Source organism: Mus pahari, chromosome 11, assembly GCF_900095145.1.
Source record: "Mus pahari chromosome 11, PAHARI_EIJ_v1.1, whole genome shotgun sequence".
Taxonomy (NCBI): Eukaryota; Metazoa; Chordata; class Mammalia; order Rodentia; family Muridae; genus Mus; species Mus pahari.
Window position 1 is genome coordinate 64,767,127 of NC_034600.1, and position 14,398 is coordinate 64,781,524.

Genomic DNA, 14,398 nt, shown 5'->3' on the forward strand with positions numbered 1-14,398 from the left:
TGAAGTATATAAATTATTGCACAACATAACTTAATGGTAAGCTATCTGATCTACAATGAGAAGGTATGACATTGATTCTCATTAACTGATAGATTAAAAATAGGAAAATAAATATCTCAGTCCAAGAGGAGTAGTCAGGAAGACAGGAGGGATGGAGGGCACTAGAAGAATAAAGCCATCTAAAACAACTGAGCTCTTAATGTAGTTACAGAGCCTGATGGAGCATTCTTGGTGTGTCCATTGGTCTGCACTACAACTGCTGCATACATACTATAGCTATCCGTTTAATTCTTCCATGAAACTCCTGAATGTGTTAAAGAGTAGGTCTCTAGTTCTTATTCTTGCTGTTGTAGCGTGGCTCTTTTTGTTTTTCTGCTGGCCTGGCTTGTCCAACTTGATTTGATGATTTTCATTTCATCTTATTACATTTTATTGTGTTATATTTTATTGCTATCATCTAGAAGCCTGTTCTTTTCTACTGAGGGGCAGAAACAGGGTGGATCCAGATGGGAGAAGAGGTGGAGAGGAACTGGGAAGAAAAGAAGAAAGAAAAACTGTATTCAGATTATATTATATGAAAAAATATTCTATGATTAATAAAGAGAACAAAGAAAATAACATTTCAATAAAAATTAATACTTAAACTGAAAATCAACCACTTAGAATTACTGTGTTTAATAATAACTTGAGTTTTGTAGGAAAATAAATACATTTTGTTCCAAACTATTGTTAGCTCAAATTATATATTTAAATACTTAAAATTAATTTTAATTTAGCCATTATAAATATAAGCATGGCAATATAGGAGGATACCCACAACATGTGTTCATCAGCAGAATTTTGGGATATTAGTTTTATTATTTTACTTTTAAAATTTTTGTTTTATGTTTACGAGTATGCACATCATACCCAAGGAGGTTTGGCCTCAAATTTCCTACTGGAGTTACAAGAGCTTGTAAGTCACCATGTAAAGGCTGGTAACTGAATCCTGATTCTCTTTGAGAGCAATAAGGACTCTTTGTGAAGAAGCATCTACCAGTGAGAAGTGAGAGAAGGGACACTAGAGGATAATGAGAACTGAATTATGTATAAGTATCAGGAGCAAATATTATTATTTTTTTGCCCCTTAATAAGAACTTGTACATTTCTCTGCAATGGTTAACAGATGTGTGATAGCTTAGGATCAGGTCACACAGATGCGAAGACCTGTGGTATATTACCAAGATCAGTGGACAACAGCAGCATGTTGGAAGAACTTACATGAATAGTGGAGAGGGAGAAGGATTATAGGGATCATTATCGGAATGATTATAGACCAAATGAAGGATTCCATAGACCAAATAAATATTCTTTTTTTTTTAAAGATTTATTTATTTATTATATGTAAGTACACTGTAGCTGTCTTCAGAAACTCCAGAAGAGGGCGTCAGATCTTGTTACGGATGGTTATGAGCCACCATGTGGTTGCTGGGATTTGAACTCCAGACCTTCAGAAGAGCACTCGGGTGCTCTTACCCACTGAGCCATCTCACCAGCCCCAAATAAATATTCTATATGATTAGAGCTCTCTTTCAGATTTCCTCCTAAATATAAAGGTTCACAAGCATGAGCGAACAATGTCTCCTTGAACTTGCATAGAGTAATAAGTAGGATGAAAAATGTCAGGGGACCCAAACACCCTTCTGCTTAAACATTCCAATCTGTGATTCTTGATGACTGATCCCCTCTTCACAGCTGTTTAAGTCGTGGCCATATTCTCCCAAGCTGATGATGATTGACAATTCCAAATGGGCTAATATGTGTCAATTAAGAGAGAAACAGGTTTTGTCCCATAAACACCTTTGCCAGAGGATCTTAGGTATCTATGTTTAAGGAATGGATATGGTCCAATGGAAAGGAAACTTTCTCCTATGATTATGTCAGAGCGTGGTTATCGCCACTTAGAGTAACTTGACCCACAGAAGTTACCTTTCCACTGTACCACAGAGAGAAGTGGTTAGGAATACTACCTTCTTTCCCAATTTCATTTTAAGGGGAGGGGGTTCGGATCCCTTGAGAAAGCCTGTGATTACACTGCTAAAAATCTAATTAGAAGGATCGGCTCTTAAAGGGATAGAGGAAAAGGTAAAAATTACTGGATGGATTTTCTGACATAATTGGTCTGTGACAATGTAAAAGAGAGACTTTTGTGTTTAAGCCATAAGGTTTGGAAGTAGGCATTTCAGGGTGGAAGATTTCAGACTGATATGACAAGCAGAAGAGAATCCTAAGCCACCTCTAATGTCTTCTTAATGGCCATCTACCCAGTCCACAACAAATCTCATGTATGTGACATTCCCTTGTAAGATTCTCCCAAGGAACAATAACTAATGTGTCAAACCTTGCATCTGTCCAGGGCAACTGAGTAGGATCTCTTATAACCATGCCGGACATGCAGGGGACTGAACATCAAAACATGATACAACAGACAAACGTCTGATTGTGGGAACAGAAAACTGTTCTCTGCTGCCACAGATATTGTAACATCTCATGAGCTTGGTGAACACAAGGCACGGGATTTTAGTCATCTGTGGGTCCTTACTCAGGAGTCTTTTGCTAGACCACAATCACGTTAAATCAGTTACCATTATTGTCATTTTGTCTGCTCCGTGCTAACATCATAATTCATCTGTTGCAATAGTTTTATACTCCAACTGCATTCTTTCTCCTCACTTTCTGAAAGGAGAAAGACACAGGCTCACACTCAATGCATGTATGAACATGCACACCTACCCTTTGATCAATTCATTTTGTGCATCATGGAAAGGATCCTAAGTTAACTTACAAACTCAAAACACATATGTTTAAAAGTCACAGGCTCATATGCCAGTAAAATTTTTCTGAGATGTAAATAATCACAATCCCAAATACAAATATTATACTTGCCATAAAAATATTATGTAAAACTGTATTTATACATTAACACTTGCATATTATCATATAGTATTTACACACAATATTATCCATTTCTCAATATACCATTCTTCATCTTTTATTTTTAGGAATTTCTTATTTAGGGAGTTCATAGGCTATTGCTAATGATTTATAATAACTGATAAAACCTTTATTCAATCATTGATGCTCTTTCAATTATCTGAATATATTGGGCATAAATAATTAATTTTTCCAGTTCTCATTTTAATATTTTTCATTTCTCAGACAGCAGAACTTACCCTTCAGCCCATACACAGGAGAAGGCATTTGACATACATTCTCACCCTCTCCTTATATTTTGGGATAGCAAGAAAAGCGAGATGGAATCTTGCTGTATTTGAACCCAGGAGCAGGTTGAGAATGAGTTAAAAATCTCCAATAAGCCACACATTTTAACCACCCGAACACATTGTGTTGATTGGCACCCCTATCAGTACTTGCAAAGATGTGAAAGCTAAATTCAACACAAGAAAATCAACTCAGTGAGGTTTCCAATTAGAAAACCAAAGTGCCAGGAATTAAGCTCAGGCCTGTTAGACTGCAGTGGTCATAGCAGTTTTCTCTACAACTTATCTCCTCCATTACAGTGCTAAAGTCCTCAACCAATGAATGCACATGAACCTAGCCATATATATTATCCTGGCATGTTTATATATTTTATTAGCATTAAAAGAAGCTAACGGTTATTGCCATATTACTCAGATATATGTTGCATCACTTTAATGGTTATTGCAATATTAATAAGATATGCAGAGGCTTTCTGTACTGGTGATTGCCATGTTAAGAAGATGTATGTGGAAGTTTATAGCCTACAATAATAATAAATACGCTAAAGCAAAATACTGTCATGATGCATATTCTAAGGACAACATTGCTTAAATGATTATGGACTACAAAAGTAATTTTAGTAAAGTTTGAATGCCTATTAATTTGAAGTTAAAAGCATAAAGTGAAGTTGTACTTGCATGATCTTTGTCTGTGGTCTCTCCCTGACTGAGTATATTCATAAGAATATACTTCTACACCAATGATTTTAAAATATTATTTTTAACATTATAATATAATTATATTATCCTCTTCCCTTTTTCCTTTTATATATCGCCACCTTTATCTCTTGGAGATTGATGTTTTCATTTTCTATATAATTATGATTTCAGAACTGAATAACCAATTTGGGGAACAGAAGCCTTGAGTGAATGTATAAGGAGCAGGTGAAGTCCAGTATGAATGAATATATATTGTGGATATGAGCACAGTCATGTCAAAGACTCCAATATCTCAGACCAATAGAAGTGGCAAAAACACTTCTGAACCTTGAGTGGAATCAGAGGCATTGCAATGCCTCCCTCTGGCCCCAAGTACTAGTGTTTATGAATAATGATGCCTGTAGAAATTATCAACCACAGCTTCATCATCCAGGATGACTAAAGCCTAAGACTCTCCCTTATAGAGTCCTCCTACTTAGGTTATTTAAACCAGCCTAAAGGAGGGTTTATACCAGTAACTAGTCTAATTTTTTTTTAGTACACAATGAACTCACTTTCTCAATTCACATGTATTAAAATCAGCACAAAAAATTACTGGATTGTAGCTGGTGTAATTGATGAGTTTTTATCACAGTGCATACGGCCCACTGACTTCCCATCTGGATAGGACTATTGGTTTCTTTTGTCCCTTCGAAGCTTGCATGGCACCTCCTGGTACCATGAAATCTAGTCCTCAGAAAGGAGGCTTTTAGGTCAGATAGCTAAGGTCCTAAGATCCTGTGTCCCAAGGGAATGCTGTTTTCAGCAGTAGGGTCATCCACTTGGGTTATCAGGGTACCTCTGATGCAGGTTACTTGGTTGTCTTTCTGTTGGTTTTTGTTATTGTAGTTAGATATTTTGTGGCTCTCAGAAAAAGCACTGTCAGCCCAGATGGGAAAATTTGATCAACAACACATGTAAATGTATGCAAAGACATTATTGTGTATTATGTGCAATTTTAGGTAAGTAAAATTGCGACCTTTTCAGACATCATTTCTCTTTATCTCTCTCAGCCTTTTAAACTAACGTCCTGTGCTTTACCATATTTCCCACTTCAATTCACTTATGTCCTGATATTCCCATCTCAATTGCCCCTTCTCTAGCATCCTTTTTTTTTTTTTTTTTTTTTTTAATTTTTCTGGTTTCTGTAGTTACTGCAGTTTATGTAATTACATTTAAAGACTTTGAGCCGGGGGTGCAAAAGAGACAGAACGTAAGATGTTCATCTTTCTAGTGAGTTCTCTTTATAGCTGAATTCAGGTATTTGTACCACATAGTCATTATCTATTTGTTAGTTTAAGGATATTAGCATTGTTTTTTCTTTCCTATTATGAATAGACTGTCAATGAACACAGCTGAGCAAGCACCTCTGATGCAGGATACTGTCTGGAATCTGTTGGGGGAGGTCTTGTCTGGAGTTTGGAGTCTATTCGATTTAATCTTGTATATTGTGTACTCAAATGCTGAGTTCTGTAACCCAAGATCCGGTCGCAGTCTAGGCATGGACATTGTATTGACCAATGTGCAATTTACTGAACATTTAGTTAGAATAGCTCAAACCCTGCCCAACATATTGCCAGCAGCTTTTACATCAAATCTGATATCTCTGCCTAGTTTATTTGGGAGTTAAATGGGATAGAATAGGGAAGAATCCCCTCATAAAATTGCTACTATATTTGGTATTCAAGATGCAGCAGGGTCAATGCCAGAGTTGAACACCACCCAGCTCCTAGCATCCCTGGGCAAACGGTTTGATGAGAGTTTGGGTCTACCAAGTCTCACTAACTGGAGGACCTGGTGACATCACCAGTCAAGAGTTGGGCAGAGTAATAGACTGAGCTAGCCAGGGATGGTATCACACTCGCAGTCCTGCTGATGTAAACAAAGCAGCACCTTTAAAGATCTGAAAGCACAGTAGGCTTGGGACACATGCTTCTTCCACAGGCCAGGGGAAACCCCCATTGACAGAGCTAGGTCTATGGCCAGCCAGGAACAGAACGATTTCCTCCCACCTGTAACTTCAGCCTTCCTCGGGGCACTGATGTTAAAGCTTGGGGGCTATGCCAGCCTGTGGACACCTACTGCTCCACCCACAGAGGCCACGAACCTTCCCAGAATGGGGAGAGGTGACAAGTGCTGGCTCAGCCCAGTGCTATAGTGTAGCACAAGGAAACCAAACAGCAGTAGTCCAAAGCATAAAAGCTGTATTTTATTTTTCCATTTGAACTGTATATCTACCTCTCCCTGGGAGCAAAAGGACCAGGACGGAACTAACCATGTCGTTGTCCTGAAATGAACACCAAAAGGAGACAAAGAGTACACAAAAGGAGTCGGAGCACAGCAAAGATTCAGGGGGAAAAATTATGTTTTAATACTAAAAAGGGAAGGAGACTGGGAGTGAAATTTGATCAGTAGATATAAATAATTTTAAGTTGACAAATTTAAAGACACGAGGTACTTAAAGATGAGAGGCACAATAACACAAAACTTTTGAACTTTATGTAATGCTTTTTTAAAAAAAAATGGTTCAAAGAGATGAGTAAAAGAGAAAGGGACAAATGACCTAACTGAAGGTGACACACTAGTGATTACAAGATTATCACATTGATAGCCCTCATTCCTACATTAATAATCACCGTGACTTTTAATAGCTAAGTAGTTCTCCATTGTGTAAGTGCACCACATTTTCTGTACCCATTTTTCTGTCAAGGGACCTCTGGGTTGTTTCTAGAATCTGGCTATTATAAATAATTCTGCTATGAACATAGTAGTACATGTGTCCTTGTTACATATTGGAGCATCTTTTGGGTATATGCCCAGGAGTGGTGTAACTGGATCTTCAGGTAGAACTATGTCCAATTTTCTGAGGAACCACCAGACTGATTTCCAGAGTGGTTGTACCAGCTTGCAATCCCACCAGCAATGGAACAGTGTTCCTCTTTCTCCACATCCTTGCCAGGATCTGTTGTCACCTGAATTTTTAATCGTAGCCATTCTGACTGGTGTGAGGTAAAATCTCAGGGTCATTTTGATTTTCATTTTCCTGATGAGTAAGGAAGTTGAACATTTCTTTAAGTGCTTTTTGGAAGTTTGAATTTCATATATATATATATATATATATATATATATATATATATACATATGTGTATGTGTGTAATATATTTTTATTTGATATTTTCTTTATTTATGTTTCAAATGCTATCCCGAAAGTTCCCTATCCCCTCCCCCCTGCCCTGCTCCCCTACCAACCCACTCCCACTTCTTGGCCCTGGCCTTCCACTGTACTGGGGTATATAAAGTTTGCAAGACCTAGGAGCTTCTCTTCCCAATGATGGCCGAGCAGCTAGAGACACGAGTTCTGGGGGTACTGGTTAGTTCATATTGTTGTTTCACCTATAGGGTTGCAGACCCCTTCAGTTTCTTGGGTGCTTTCTCTAGCTCCTCCATTGGGGGCCCTGTGTTCCATCCTATAGATGACTGTGAGCATCCACTTCTGTATTTTCCAGGCACTGGCATAGTCTCACACGAGACAGCTATATCAGGGTCCCTTCAGCAAAATCTTGCTGGCATATGCAATAGTGTCTGGGTTTGGTGGCTGATTATGAGATGGATCCCCGGGTGGGGTAGTTGAGAATTCTTTGTTTAGCTTTGTATCCCATTTTTAAATAGGGTTATTTGGTTGTCTGGAGTCTAACTTCTTGAATTCTTTATGTATTTTGGATATCAGCCCTCTTGAAATTCGCAGGCAAATGAATGGAACTAGAAAATACCATCCTGAGTGAGGTAACCCAGACAAACACAACCTCACATGGTATGTACTCACTGATAAGAGGATATTAGCCCCCAAACTCACAATGTCCTCAATACAACCCACAGATCATATGGAGCTTGGGAGGAAGGAAGAGCAGGGTGTGGATGCTTCAGTCTTGCATTGGGGGGGGGGGGCACAATGATTTAGGAAGGTGAACCTGCGTGGGAGAGAGGAGGGGGAAGAAATAAAAGGGGAAGTATCCGGTAATGGAGGGGACTGGAGAGAGGTACAGAGGGTCAGGAAGTGGAATAAAAATATGTATCAGTAGGGGATGGGGAACTGGGGATAGCCACTGAAGGGTCTCAGACACCAGGGAAGCAAGAGGCTCCCGGGACCTAACAGGGATGACTTTAGCTGAAAAGCACAGTGAAAGAGAAGAGAGATACTGTAGAGAACACCTCCAGTAGATTGACATAGCCCACATTGGAGGAATTTGGCCACTCAGCCATCTCAAAGTTTTTAATCCAGAAATGTTCCTGTCCAAAGGAAAGACAGGGACAAAAACAAAAACAAAAAAACAACAACAACAACAACAACAAAAAAAAAACCAAAAAACAAAAAAGGAGCAGAGACTGAAGAAAGGGCTATCCAGGACCTCATTACCTGAGGATCCATCTTGTCTGCAGAGACTAATCCCTGACACTGTTGTTGTTGCTAAGAGGTGCTTGCTGACAGGAACCTGGTGTGGGTGTTTCCTGGGAGGTTCTGCCAGCAACTGACCAATGCATATGCAGATGCCCACAACCAACCATCAGACTGAGCTCAGGGACCCTGGTTGGGGAACTAGTGGAAGTACTGGAGGAGCAGAGTGGAATAGCAACCCAATAGGAAAAGCGATGTTGGTTGGCTGGACTACCCAGTGCTCCCAGGGACTAGACTACCAAGCAAGGACTGTACAGGGAGGTATCCATGACTACAGACACATATGCAGCTGAGGTTGGCCTTGTCTGACATCATTGACAGGTGAGGCCCTTGGTCCTATAGAAGCTTGATACCCCAGCATAGAGGGATGCTGGCGCAGTCAGGAAGAAGTGGATGGGTGGGGGAACACCCTCATAGATGCAAAGGGGAGTGGGGAGAGGGCAGATTGGATAGGGGTATTGTGTAGGGATAACCTGGAAGGGGGATATCATTTGAGATGTAAATGACAGGAATGATTAATAAAGTAAATAAGTAAAATAAAGTAAATTTGAAATTTATTTTTAAAATGCTGTTAATGTGTTTAACTTAAGCCTGGAGAGTCAAGCTCTGACTTTGGCTTAATACTGTGTGAGCAAATGATCGCAGAGTAGAACATTGTATTCTAAACTACAGTCTCATTAAATGAGCTCTTAAACCTGAGGTTAATATCCACTTAGGGCAGGACATAGTGGTGCACGCCTTTAATACCAGCACTTGGGAGGCAGAAGCAGGTGAATTTCTGAGTTCAAGGCCAGTCTACAGAGTGAGTTCCAATACAGCCAAGGCTATACAGAGAAACTCTGTCTCGAAAAACATATATATATATATATACATATTTAGGAAAAGAATGGAGAAGTCAGGTTTACACCCAGTATGCTTCTTTGTTAACTGAATTAGTCTATTACAATTTTTTAAAATGCAGCTACCATTGAAATATGCATTTCATATCAATGTTTTTGAAAGACCTCAGTAAAAGGTCTTTCTATCGAGTACATGTTCAACTTGAGGAACATGACACTCTAGTGTATGAAACTACATCTAAATTGTCAGCTGTTCTGTCTTAATTTTCACTTCCAAATTGAAAACTATAATTTTTCTAATAATAAATCTCAAAGACATTTGTGTCAGATCTTTATTATATGTACACGTTTACAATTTGTTAACAGACAAAAGCATTTTGAATAGTATCAGTGAGATGTGCCTGTTCAACTTTTTAAAATGGTTCTCTTTATTTTTGAGTATTCTATACATATATGCAATTATCATATATAATGTTCTCTCTGTGAATCAACTAATATTCCCTCTGTAAATTCTCCCAACTTCGTGTAAATTTTAAATATGATCTGCTGAGTATAATTAGTACTGCCCACCTGTACAAGACTATGAGGCCATCCACTACAGCATGGGAATCCTCCAAGTGAGCACATCTATGTAAATAATGGACATCTTTACATTAATCTTGACCCCAAAAACATTAAAATGAAATACAGTAATTATAGCTTCAAAAAATAATAACCATACTGGCTTTCTATGCCTTATCAAATAAAAAAGAAAGAAAAGAAAGGAATGAAAATAAAAAGAAAAAATACAAAAATTCATAAATAAGACTGAAGAAAGTGCTACGATATTAGAGATAAAAGAAAGGGAGAAAGTTGAGAATTGGAGACAAGCATTAAAAGAGAAATTGCCACATTTCATAAATTAGGCTGAAGAAAATACCAAGGTATCAGAGGTGCAGCCAAAGGAAAATGGGCACAAGTCTTGGAAAAAACCTACAAAAATTAATAGATTAAAAAATGAAAATCATACTAAGATAGAGACAGAAGAAATAAGGCCAGCACCTAGTGTACCATCATAACATATCTACAGAAGGTTGTTAGAAAACAGCCTTAGATTATTTAGTGTACAACAAATTCAAGCAGATGCAGAAAACTTACAAGATTATGAACAATATGGATGGGGAGTGACCCATATATGTGTTGGATTTGAGAAAATTGAAAGCAATTTTGAAATTGAGAAAATGCATCAGCAACTATGGGATGCATTCACCACCTGTGAAACAAATATTAAATGCTTGGGTGATTCAAAATAAAATAGTCCACCAAGACTGTAAAATATGACAAGAGTAATATTAGAACCTGATCTCTCTAGTTGTGGTGGCTTTCATGGTAAAAATAAGAGGCTGGGGATAGAACAGAAAAATTGGGCCAGAGGTTTCAATGTTTCTCAAGATCAGTTACTAGGTGATGGTACATGTGCTGAGGTACTGAGGCATGTCGTATATGACTAGACAAGCTCGGCATTACGTCACTTGGCAGCCTTAAATGCTTGGGACAAGGTTGAAGAAATAGGAAAAAGACTTGAACTATTTATTCAGATTATGGGAAGTCCTAATGAAATATTCACTGACTTTTTATAGAGATTGACCTCAGCTGTAGATAGAAATTTATCAGATCAACTAGCTAAGAAAGCATTCATTGAATATTTAGCTTTCAAATATGCTAATGCTGAATGCAAAAGAGTGATGGTGACCTTAAAGGTGAGATAAGCACCAATAGATGAATAGATTAGAAATACAATTCACATTGGATCTCATTCATATGATATGACTTTAATAGGAATAGTGATCTCTAAAGGTTTTGAGAAAAACCAAATTCTCAAATGTCTTAATTTTGGTGAACAAGATCATTTCATAAAAAATTGTAAAGAGGATCAAACTAATTCTGAAAGACGGCCTATACCTTCTTGAATATGCAAAATGTGTGGCAAAGGCTGATACTAGACTAATGAATGTAGATCAAAGTGGGGTCACCCCTTGTCAAACAAACAAACAAACAAAAAATATAGAGGCCTCTTTCAGACCACAATAGCAACTCCAAATAAATTATTTCAGGGCAACAGCACAGATACTCATCCAACAAACAATTAAGCAAGACTGCTCTAAAGATGGATAATAAAAACCCCATATAGCTTCTATGATCATTTTCTTCCCCCTACTAAGTGAGATTGATGCACCCTCACTTGTCTATCCTGCTTGTTAAAGTTCTGAAATTCTGTGGGTTGTATCTGAGGTAAAAATAGGAGGCAGAGGAAGGGAGGTATTTATGCATGGGAGGGGAGGAGGAGTGAAAAGGGGGAACAGGATCAGGTATGAGGGGAGGGGGAGAAAGAAGAGAAGCCCAGAGGGCCAGCAGAATGAATGGAAATATGGAGCCTCAGAAGATGGGAAGTAGGGAGACCCTCTAAAAGATACCAGAGACCTGGGAGATGAGAGACTCTCAGAACTCAACGGGGGTGATGGTGGAGTTGATCTAGTGTGCTGTGTATTTAGATGCTGAGTCCTGTAGCCCAAGAAGTCTGGACACAGGCATTGTATTGACCAATGTGCTGTAAAGAGTGCTCCTCAGTTATCACTGGTTGGTAAATAAAAAGTTAGAGGCTGTGAATGCAGGGGAGAGAGGAATGGATCTCAGGGAGGTACCGTGAGGAGAAGGACAAAGGCAAAGGGAAGAAGGAAGCTGCCATTAAACATGATGAAACATGAGGCTGAACCTTGAGAATGTGGCCAAGAGAAGCTTGCCCTGAGGACACATGCAGAATAGAGGAAGACTCAATTGGCAATTTATAGGACATTTTTTTCTGATTACTAGTAGATTTGTCAAGTTAAAACAGCTCAGAAATTGTCCAGCACAGTACCAGTACACTATTAATAAAATCTGATGTAGTTTATCCAGGAGCTAAACAGGATAGAGTTGGTCAGAACAAGCCCCCATAAATTTACTACTATCCATGTCATTTGAACGTTTTCCAAGAAGGATGTAGCTGGGTCATAGGCCATACTTACTTCTAGCTTTTTGAAGAATGTCCAAACTGAATGCAGAAAGATTGAGCCAGTTTTCAATGTTACTAACAGTTATCAAGGGTTCTCTTTGCTCCACATTCTTTGCTATTTACTATCAATTGTTTTTATTAATTTAAACCATTCTGAAGGGGATGAAATGAAATCTGTGTTGTTTTAACTTAGATTTCTCAAATGGCTAAAAATTAAGAGCACTTTTTGGGGTATTTATTAGCCCTTTTTATTTCTTCTATTAATAACTCTGTTTAAGTACATAAAACACTTTCTTTTCATCGGTAAATGTGTTTTGTTTATATGGGTGTGTCCATGTCAAGAACTCCATACCTCAAAGGGAGTAGCAAAGCCTTTTCTGGTGTAATGTTTATGAATGATTGACCAGTCTTAACAATTAGCAATTTCAATGTCTTCCTTCTAGATGACTGAAACTTTTGACTACTAGCCTACAGAGACCTCTTACTGGGACATGTGAAGTCCTCTTGCTGAGCTATGCATAAAAAACAGGCTGAGGTTCCTGGTTGGGTTGGTAGTTAGACTGAGCACAGCCTACCTTTAGTCTCTGCTTTTTTGTATATGTATTCCTTTGTTTGTTCTTTTATTTATTTTCATTCTTCTGCTGCCCTAGTCAGGTCTCCAGGACCAAGCTACGCAGGTTGCCATGAGTGGTGCCCAATGTCAGAGCAACTGGGAACTCACATTTATCAGACAGTGGAAACTTCTAGAAAGAAGTCCATTTATAAAGATACCTTAGTTAAGGTACCTATTGCTGTAAAAAGACACCATGATCAGGGAAACTCTTATAAAGGGAAATATTTAATTGTGGCTAGCTTATAATTTTAGGGGCTTAGTCCATTATCAACGTGATGGTGGGAAACATAGCAGCATGCAGGCAGACATGTTGCTGGAAGACCCAAAAGTTCTACATCTTGTTCCTCAGGCAGCTGAAGGAGACTATGTGTCCACACTGGGCATAGCTTGAGCATATACAAGACCTCACTACACAGCGACAGACTTTCTCTAACAAGGGCACACCTACTCCAACAAGGCCACACCTCTTATAGTGCCACTCCCTTTGGGTCAAACATTCAAACATATGAGTCTATAGGGCCACACCTTTTCAAACTACAACAAAAAGTAAACATAAAGATAAAATAAACACACATGGAGATACAAATTAATACATAGGACACACACTGAGGACCTAGTTAGATGCTCCCTTATTCATTTTTTTAATCATTTATTTATTTATAACTCCAGATTTTATTCTGCTCGCAGTAGACCCTCCAACTGGTCCACATCTCATATAACTCCTTCCCACCCCCAAACCCCAGTCTCCACAATGATGTTCCTTACCCATCCCCCACCCCACCAGACCTCTAAACTCCCTGGGACCTCCAGTCTCTTGAGGGTTAGGTGCATCTTCTCTGACCCAGCACTCTTCTGCTGAATATGTGTTGGGGACATCTCATATCAGCTGGTGTATGCTGCCTGGTTGATGATCCAGTGTCTGAGAGATCTCAGGGGTCCAGGTTAACTGAGACTCCTGGTCCTCCTACAAAGTTGCCCTACTCCTCAGCTTCTTCCAGCTTTCCCCTAATTCAACCACAGGTGTTAGAAGCTTCTGTCCATTTGTTGGGTACAAATATCTGCATCTGACCCTTTCAGCTCCTTATTGGGTCTTTCAGAAGGCAGTCATGATAGGTCTCTTTTTATGAGCGCTCCATAGCCTTAGTAATAGTGTCAGGTCTAAAAAGCTCCCCTTGAGCTGGATCTCACTTTGGGCCTGTAGCTGGACCTTCTCTTCCTCAGGCTCTTCACCATTTCCATCCCTGCAGTGCTTTCAGACAGGAACAACTATGGGTCAGAATTTTGACTGAGTCAAAACTCCCTTACTCTTGCTGCATAATCTAGAAATAAGTGTCCTTTTGAGCCTATTTTTGTTGTTTTTTATTGAAAATATATTCTTTATGTATGATTATAATATGATTATGCTTTCCTCTTCCCCAAGCTCCCAGAATGTCCTCTCATTACACCACATCTATCCACACTCCT